Source organism: Bombina bombina, chromosome 5, assembly GCF_027579735.1.
Source record: "Bombina bombina isolate aBomBom1 chromosome 5, aBomBom1.pri, whole genome shotgun sequence".
Taxonomy (NCBI): Eukaryota; Metazoa; Chordata; class Amphibia; order Anura; family Bombinatoridae; genus Bombina; species Bombina bombina.
In genome coordinates, this window is record NC_069503.1 from 835217646 (window position 1) to 835227891 (window position 10246).

At 41.6% G+C, this 10246-nt stretch overlaps 1 protein-coding gene across 1 annotated transcript in view; it reads left to right on the top strand.

Moving 5' to 3' along the window:
* The window catches only part of YES1 (YES proto-oncogene 1, Src family tyrosine kinase), a 189791-nt gene that overhangs the window by 91086 nt on the left and 88459 nt on the right, over positions 1–10246 (top strand). The gene's annotated exons all lie outside the window — the stretch shown is intronic.

Here is a 10246-nt window from a genome sequence, read left to right on the forward strand (position 1 = left end):
TATATATATATATATTATTAAGGACCATGTAGGTCCGAAACGTCGCTTTTATGGTTGTTATACCCAAATGAAGAAAATTTTTCACCTGTAAAGAAGAATTTTGTACTGTGGTGCTGTTACCTTTTTTCATACATGGACTGTATACATTGGAGTTTGGCTGATACTCCTTGGTGACGTGCACACAGACTGAAAACTAAGTACAACTTATGGTGCTAGACTCCAACTATTTACCTTTTATATATATTTATTTATATATATATATATATATATATATATATATATATATATATATGTATATGTGTGTGTGTATGTATGTGTGTGTGTATATATATATATATATATATATATATATTATATATATATATATATATATATATATATATATATATATATATATATATATATATATATATATATATATATATATATATATATAGGTCCACACGCCATCACGTGTGGGAATATTCCCCTTCTGACTATTAGGAGGAGGCAAAAGACACCCCAACACACCAGAGCTTTATATCCCTCCCACATCCCATGATCCTCAGTCATAGATATAGCCAAACAGAGGAGGGGAAAAAAAGAAAAGCAGAAGAGCTAAAGCGGGGCAAAGAAGTGCAAACAAGTACTGCCGCTTGTCAGGTAAGCATACATGTTGTTTTCTTTCCTCAGATGGTGAGTGTCTTCGAGCAATTGTGTGTGAATCAGTACCCAAGCCACTGAGTCAATGAATCCACAGTAAAGGCAGGACGTTAATATTCAGGCACGCAGAACTTTCCTGCCAAAGGCAGCATCAAAAGAAGCATACACATCAAAGTGATAAAACTTAGAACAAGTGTGCAAAGAAGACCAAGTAGCTGCTGTACATATCTGCACCCCACCAGAGCCTGGTCTGGTATGGTGGCTGCACCTTCATGCGGTTTTGGAAGCTGGGGTAGACTTCTTGGACAGTTTATTTTTGGACCAAGAAGAGTTAGACTTTCAGGAGGATTTGGAATAACTAGAACTCTGAGTAGAGGAGGCATTTTTCTGGGATTGTCAAAAGGTGCAAAACACCCTGCAGTTCTAGGCTTACCCTTAGACTTCTTATCCTGGTGCAAAAAGCTCCCTTACCCCCTGTGACTGTGGCAATAATAGGATCCAGTCCCAGACCCTTGAAGGTATGGGAAAACATTCTGTGCTTGGAAAATGTATCAGCAGACCAATTCTCAATCCATAAAGCTCGCCTGGCTAAAACAGCTAATGCAGAATTCTTGGCATTGATGTGAATCATTTCCACTTCTGCATCACAAATAAAGGAATTTTCTGTCCTTAGATTAATTTGATCCTGAATCTCGTTTCTAGGAAAACCACTCTGATATAAGTTCTGAGAGATTGTCACACCACACAGGCTTCACTGATTGCAGGCCCAAAGATAAAACCTTCAAGTTTTCAATCTAAATGATCCTTAAGAGTTATCCTCCAAAGGAATAGTAGTATGTCTGGACAAAGTGGAAATATCTGCATTTACCTTAGGGAACAGTCTCCCACATCTCTGTTTTAACAGAAGGGAGAGGAAACATAGAGTTAAATTTGGAAGATGAAACAAATGAATATCTGGCTTCTGCCATTCCTTAGTAATAATTTCCGAAACTGAATCAATCACGGGAAAAGAGGAAGACTTATTTGGAGCTTCTTTAAAATATGTATCGGTCCTCTTAACGGGTTGCTTGACTGTAGCAGGACTTTCCTCTACCTCTAAAGCAATTAAAACTTCTGACAATAGTGCATGAATATGCTCAAGTCTGAAATTAAAGGACACATTCCCTGCCACAGCAGCAGGGTTCTGGGACTCAGAGAGACTATCCTCAGAAAAAGAGTCAGAAACGCAGCTATCATAAATGGGTAACTTAAACCTAAAGGAAGTCCCTAAAGGCCAAAGAACGACCATCTTCAAATCCTTGCAAACGTCTGCACTTATCAGCTGGTGGTAAACAAGTTAAAATCTCACTAATATCAGAGTGAATATAATCATGACATTTTAGAGAAAGTTCAGATGAACACTCCTGGGAGCAACTTTGATAACACAAGGCAGAACATGCTGTGATCTGAGATATCATCGCAGAAAACGCACCATGTCTGCAGAAAAAACTGGACATATGCAGGAACTGTTAGTGCTTTTACTTTGCAGTGTTGCGCTACAGCAGACTGTTCTCTTTTAAACAGCGCTGTACTCTTGCGGTACTGTGCAAGTTTTCCTTAACACAGTGCAGCCAGAGAGCTATGCTTAGTTTAAAGAGAACAGTAAAATATAGAGCAGCGTTGCAAAATTGCAGTGTGTTAATTGATGACTGGCTTGCAGAAATGTTTTTCACTCTGCCTCTAGCCTTTCCCGGTCTGCAAAGCTGTAACTCCTGAATGCTCTTGTGAGCGATTTTCACTTTTTTTATCACTACATTTTTAACTTAGACCGAGAGCAAAGGAAACAAATTTATTCGAGAGACATTTTAAAAACTTAACAGCATTTCTTTTTTTTTCTCTGCAGCTAATTTGCAATGCACTTTTAAACAGCTTCAGTATATTCTAAAATTTTAAAAATGAAGTCACACGCGTGTGTGTGTATGTGTGTATATATAGTCGTATGGAAAAGTTTAGGCACCCCTGACAATTTCAATGATTTTCATTTATAAATAATGGGCTGTTTGGATCAGCAATTTCATTTTGATCTATCAAAAAACTGAAGGGCACAGTAATATTTCAGTAGTGAAATGAGGTTTATTGGATTAACAGAAAATGTGCAATATGCATCAAGAAGAAATTAGACAGGTGCATACATTTGGGCACCCCAATAGAAATATGGCATCAATATTTAGTAGAGCCTCCTTTAGCAGAAATAAAAGCCTCTAGACGCTTCCTATAGCCTGTAATGAGTGTGTGGATTATGGATAAAGGTATTTTGGACCATTTATCCAAAAAAAGGTTTGATGGTTGCTGAGCATAGACAGCCCACTTCAAATCAATCCACAGATTTTCAATTATATTCGGGTCTGGGGACTGGGATGGCCATTCCAGAATATTGTACTTGTTCCACTGCATACATGCCAGAGTAGATTTTGAGCAGTGTTTTGGGTCGTTGTCTTTTTGAAATATCCAACTCCGGCGTAACTTCAACTTTGTGACTAATTTCTCAACATTATTCTCAAGTATCTGCTGATATTGAGTGGAATCCATGCGACCCTCAACTTTAACAATATTCCCAGTACCGGCACTGGCCACACAGCATGATGGAACATCCACCAAATTTCACTGTGGCTAGCAAGTGTTTGTCTTGGAATGCTGTGTTCTTTTGCTGCCATGCATAATGCCCCTTGTTATGACCAAATAACTCAATCTTTGTTTCATCAGTCCACAGCACCTTCTACCAAAATAAAGCTGGCTTGTCCAAATGTGTGTTTGCATACCTCAAGCGACTCTGTTTGTACTGTGTGTGCAGAAAAGGCTTCTTCCGTATCACTCTCCAATACGCTGAATTACTGAACGATGCACAATGATACCATATGCAGCAAGATGATGTTGTAGGTCTTTGGAGGTGGTCTGTGGGCTGTTTTTGACCGTTCTCACCATCCTTTGCCTTTGCCTCTCCAATATTTTATTTCTGGCCTTAACAAAAACTGTGCCTGTGGTCTTACATTTCCTCACTGTTCCTCACAGTGGACACTGATGGCTTAAATCTCTTCGATAGCTTTTTGTAGCCTTCCCCTAAACCATAATGTTGAACAATCTTTGTTTTCAGGTCATTTGAGAGTTGTTTTGAGGCCCCCATGTTGCCACTCTTCAGAGAAGAGTCAAAGAGAACAACTTGCAATTGGCCACCTTAAATACCTTTTCTCATGATTGGATGCACCTGTCTATGAAGTTCAAGGCTTAATGGGCTCACCAAACCAATTGTGTGTTCCAATTAATCAGTGCTATGTAGTTACAGGTATTCAAATCAACAAAATGACAAGCGTGCCCAAATGTATGCATCTGTCTAATTTCGTTTGGATGCATATTGCACATTTTCTGTTAATCCAATAAACCTCATTTCACTAATGAAATATTACTGTGTCCTTCAGTTATTTGATAGATCAAAATGAAAAATATATATATATATATATATATATATATATATATATAATATTATTATTATTATTATTAATATTATTATTATTAATTTATTTATTTATTTTTCTTAAACGGGGAGTGTCCACAGCTGCAATCATTACTTTTGGGAATTCAGAACCTGGCCACCAGGAGGAGGCAAAGACACCCCAGCCAAAGGCTTAAATACCTTCCCCACTTCCCTCTTTCCCCAGTCATTCTTTGCCTTTTGTCACAGGAGGTTGGCAGAGAAGTGTCGGAAGATTAAAGATAGTCTCTTATGGAGGGTAGTACTCTTCGGAATGGCACTGGAGTTTTAAGTAGTCCTGTCAGCCCCTCAGTGAGAGCTTGGATGAAAGTTAGTCTTTCTGCGAAACCATCCCGACTCATATTAACAGCTCCTTAGCAATCAGCATTGACAAGTTTTGCAGCCTGTTTTGTTTGCTCAAGTCCATGTCAGAAGCGAGGCTACTATCTGTCACACTTGAAGGGCCGTGTTCCTGTTTCACAGTGTAGATTCCGGTAAGATTGTTTCATTTTATTTAAGATGTGTAAAGTAAAACGAAGAAGTCAGGGTCTCAGTGGGACTCCTTTATCTTATGGAATCGAGGATTAATATCTCCTGAGGGGGCTTATTGAACAGGGGCACTTTAATCATGTTTATGTGATTCTGTCTGCTAATGTGTAGTGATATTTGGGCTTGTGGCTATATCGGAACATAGCAGCCATTTTTGTCAGGCTGTGCAGTCCTTGTGGCTTTGGCGCGTTTTTAGTTGGCCTGCACGGTTTACCTTGTGACCGGGTGTGGTCACGTTTCTAGTCACCATTTCCGTATTCCTGACCGTGTGGAGACGGAGAGAAGTCTGTTTCGCTAGTTGTCTGGGTCATAGGAGGTGGTGAGTGCCCCAGCCATTGGAGGTGTAAGGTGCTGTTTTATTTTTTCTTCCTATCCATAATTTATATCCTAGTTTTGGAGGACTCTGATTATTTTGGAGATGGATGTCTCTGATTCAGTTTCTACTTCTTGCGAATAGTATGAAATGGCCAGGATAATCCATGCCCATTAGTTATGTTCCGCATACCGCTTTAGATTGCTATTTTCTCCCGATCCAGGGAACTTGGAGTCCGCCGAGCCATGGGCCCCATATCCCGTGTGGGGATACCCTAGAACCTTCTTTGGCTATGCAAGTAGGTGTCCCTAATGTTACCCCTTCTCCGGAAGGCAGCTTGTTTCCTCCAGAGGTTACGGCACGCTTCTACATGAACATTTCTTTGGCATTAGTGCATTTACATCTTCCAGGGAGGGAGACGTTAGTGAGATTCTGTCCGTGTTCGGTGATCCAGGGCTCGTCAGGCGAGGAATCGGCTGGATCAGATCAGCCCTCTGGTGAAGTGGTTGCCTCTGAGGCTTCAGGAGCCCAATCCTGGGGGTCGTCAGTCCCCCCTGGCAGAGGTAAGTCTTGCCTTTCATTATAGACTGGCACGCCTTTGTGTCCTGCTGCGGCATGTTTTTTCAGTGTTGCCATTTTTCTTGGGCGTTCACTTGATCCGGTTAGGATGTACTTGTTTTTTTTTTTTTTTTGGAAGCTCATGTTTGTTATACTTCCCCGTTGGGAAACATTTTTCCTCTACTTCGATACTAGCGATTTTGTTGTCGCTTAGACATTTCTGTGGAAGTTGTATGTTAAGATGTTATTTGTATAGTCTTAAGTTTTATTGATCCCTTCTAGGGTTTCAACATTTCTGTGACCCGGTTCAGTTCTGGAATGCCCTATGTAGCAGGCTGGTCCTGGTTGGGCACTGGCTTCTGTTCCTTAAGGGCCTGGTTGACCTGGTTGGGTGGTGAGTTTTCTCTCAGATGAGAGGTTTATTATGCTTGCGTTCCTCCTTCAGCATGATATTTTCCCTGTGAATAGGGATTACCAGGGAGAGGAACTCCATGAGAGTTTAATTATTTCTTTTAAGACTCTGGCCTTGACGGGGCTAAGAGAGGAGGCCTTTTCGTTATGACGTCAGGCTGGTTCTCTTCTTTTTGGGTGGGGCATCAAGGGGTTTGTACAGTCCTCTTGGTCCTGTTCCTGTTTGTTGGGCCTGATCAGATCCTGCTAAGAAGCACTCCGAAGGTCTTTGACCTCGGAGCTAGTTCTCTCCATTTCCATTTGGACCGGAGCTTTAGACGTCTCCTTAATTTGGAGTATCAGGTTGGAGGGGGGTTTATCCCTCCTATGGTATTGCCTTAATTAGTCTACTCTTTTTGATTTCTTGACCTTGGTACCTCTTCCATAAGGAGCGAGGTGTTTTAGACTTCCTTCTTTCTCTTGTGGGGGATGGTTGGTTGGTCATCGGTTTTGGAGGATTGGGCACTTTTGTCCGCCTTTCTTCCTCATACTGCTTCTCGTCTGCTCCCATGTTTTTTGGGACTATAGAGAATGCGTTGATCTCTTTGGTGGTCCGGGAGCTACCCTTTCTTCATTATATCAGTTGATATGGCAGATGGATTGTTTCTGATTTTTGCAGCCTCTATTGTAGGGTGGTGCTTTTTATTGGCAGCTTCTTAGCTGTTGGTCTGGAGGGTATTGTCCCTCAAATTTTGGATGATTAGTGAACATCCAGTGCCCTAGGGCCTTTGGATTGGCTGTGCTTGCATCTTCTAGGGTTCTCCGTATGAGGTATTCCTATCGTTCCTCAGTCTGTGACCGGCTCCTTTTTCTGGGTGCTTTTTTGTGTGGTCTTGGCTAGGATATCTGGCCGGACCTCCTAGTTGAATCCCGAGTGATTCAGCCCTTAAGGTTGAGTCATCCGCTTGCTTCTTTGGTCAGAGACTTGAGAATGGCTTGATTCCTTGTTAGCTGTCTAGCAAGCGGGAGATTGATCTCTTATTCAGTCATTCCACTTTATAGGTGGGTTCGCTGGCTGTCTGTTTGGCTCCTAGACCGGCTGTTACAGCTGGAGGGTGCCCTTTCAGTCGGTTCTGGTTTTGCCGTCTGTTCGATGACATGCTCCGTACCTGTGGGTGGGTGAGCAGGTGTTTTTTTTTAAATTTCCCTCCCCTTAGGGAGAGCGGGATATACCATGGTGTCCGCCTAATTCTCGAAGGGGGGTTCCTCGACCTTGTGGTACAATCATGTTGAGGTGGATTCTGGTATTGTGTTCACACTGTTGTGTCAGTGTGTGGTCTCCCTTTGTCTGGGAGTTTATCTTCCTGTAGGGAAGGAAGATGGGTCTGCGTTCTGTAACCTGAAATCGTGCTATGTTCTGTTCCGGCTTGGGGTTTTTAGCATGCCAAGCTTGTTGCATATGGTCAGGGTTTGCTGACCCTTTGTTAGTGTTTAGTCCTCTTTTGAATAATATGGGGATTTATTTATTTCCTTATCTTCGGACATGCCATGCGTTTTTGGTGCTGGGCCTTTGTCTCGAGGAAGTAGCCCATGTAACCTAATGGTGGGTTTTTGAGGCTTTGCAACTTGAATTGTTGGTTGGAATCCAGCTGTGGGCTGGTTTTAAATTTTTCGGCCTGAGGCCTATGGATCAGTTGAGTTTGACCGTGTTCTTCTCCAGATCTTGTGATCTCTCTAGTGGCGGAGATTAGAGGAGTTTTTACTTGGCATGTTTTTTTCTGCTTCCCTGATTTTGTTAGGGAGTGAGTTCCTGCACTTCCGGAGGGTTCCCTCTGTGGGAGTCTCCTTGTGCAGTTTCTAACTTAATAGGCTAGTGTTCATGACTGATGTCTACTAGTCTTGTGTGGCAGAGTGGGAGCAAGGAGCTCCATTTGGAGCACGATAAGTGCTTATGCTGCTAATTGTTTGCAATTCTGCGGAATATCTGCTTATTCCGCGGTAGCTCTTTCATGAGTGCAGACTGCACTCTATGTGAGTTATGGGTTCTGCTCCATCTTCGGGGTTGTCTTTGGATTGAATCTTGGTCCTTTGGACTTTCTCCAGATTAGGGTAGGGATTTTTTTCCCTATCTTAATTCTGGTAGGTTGTTGGAGTTTATCTCTATTCATTTTTTTTTTTCTTGCTGCAACCGGCAGTTGCGGCCGATTTTGCTAGGGTTACTTTTTTTACCCTAGTTGCTGAGATTTTAGATCTCTTGTTGAATATTTCCTTTTCCCTTCTAGGAATATGTGGGATCGGTACGGCCTTGGAGCCGGCGGGACTTTGTGCTCAGTGGAATCTAGTACCTTTGAGCGTTTTTTATCTGGGCTTTGCTGAATTTAGCTCTTGGACAGTTACTTTGTCCTTTCAGTCCTTTTTTGTTCCGCTCGGTACAGCAGTTGTTGATGGTTTGGGTATTTTCAGACTATGGTGCCGCCTTGTCTATCCGCCCTTTTTGCATTCAGTGCCCTCTATAGCTTGGGTATTGTCTTCCCAAAAGTAATGAATGCAGCTGTGGACTCTCCCTGTTTAAGAAGAAAAACTTAAATTTTGCTTACCTGATCATTTTCTTTTTTTCTGACGGGGAGAGTCCACAGCTCCCCTCCCACGTTCTTTTATGGGGGGCGGCCATGTTTTTTGTTTATTCTTCTGGCACCTTTTTTTCACCTGATAATTCTCCTACTGTTCCTTGTTTCCTTGGTAGAATGAATGTGGGATGAGGGAAGTGGGGGAGGTATTTAAGCCTTTGGCTGGGGTGTCTTTGTGTCCTCCTGGTGGCCAGGTTCTGAATTCCCCAAAGTAATGAATGCAGCTGTGGACAATCCCCATCAGAAGAAAAGAAAATTCTCTCTCTCTCTCTGTCTCTGTCTCTGTCTCTGTCTCATAAACACACATATATATTCACACTGAAGTAGGATAGGACCCGGTGTTGATCCGTTTGATCCCACAACAAAGAAAGCCAGCACCAGAGATTAATGTATCACCAATTAAATGCCAGATAAGCATAATGTTTCAGCCCCCACTGGAGCCTTGATCACATGCAGCAATTCACAAGAAAGAAGTCAGGCATAAAATATACATCCCATACAATCCCTTAAATACCCACACTCTGTGTGTGTCTTAGTGATATGCCAATTGTTTTGTTTTAATTGTATATATTTTCACTTGTTGGTATCAGATTGATACACATGAACACATTACCTACATTGCAACTAGTCTATATGTTGCGATGTGGTAGTGAAGCCTTAATGTAGTAAAAGTGTGTGGTTTTTAGGTTTCATAATAATGCTATATTGTATGTACTTTGTATTTCTATTGTGTTTCCACATGACCTACGTATGGTTGCTATGGTTATAATACACGCTCGCATTGAGTACATCATGTCGTCACATATGACTGAACAGTTGTGGTTTTGTGCTGCTACCTGAAGCTTTTGTGTATTAGTTACCATGGTGACCCGTGTTTGCGTGATGATGTCATCGCGCACGCATGCTCAGTTGCGATACGCAGCTCCTTGCTGTGAACGCTTGCAGTTCATGTTGATTATTATGCGCTACAGCGGTGTTAGATGGTTTAGCGTTTTGCGGTTCTGTGTTTTGAATCTGATTGGTGGGTGTGGGTATTTAAGGGATTGTATGGGATGTATATTTTATGCCTGACGTTTTTCTTGTGAATTGCTGCATGTGATCAAGGCTCCAGTGGGGGCTGAAACGTTATGCTTATCTGGCATTAAATTGGTGATACATTAATCTCTGGTGCTGGCTTTCTTTGTTGTGGGATCAAACGGATCAACACCGGGTCTCATCCTACTTCAGTGTGAATTTCTTTGCATGTCAACTGGCCGTGCACAGAGTGGTTGTAACAGTTGGTGAGTGCTGACCTTTTATGTACTGTTTTATATATATATATATATATATATATATATATATATATATATATATATATATATATATATATATATATATATATATATATATATATATATATATATATTACTGCGCTTTTGTCAAATGTCAAAATACAGCAAAGAAAACCTAAAAGCAATGACAAACATACATAAAACCTATACATGGTGAGTCACTAGCCGCAACAGCCGGTGTCCTGGAGGAAATGCTGATCTCAGAGTGCTGTCATCATAGGTAAGAGACAGCCAATATTGAAGTCACAGTAGTGGCAAGGTGCAAGCCGCAAAATAAGCAGGAACCAATCCGCCAAATGATAAACACAAGGAGGAAACGGCTGCACAACGG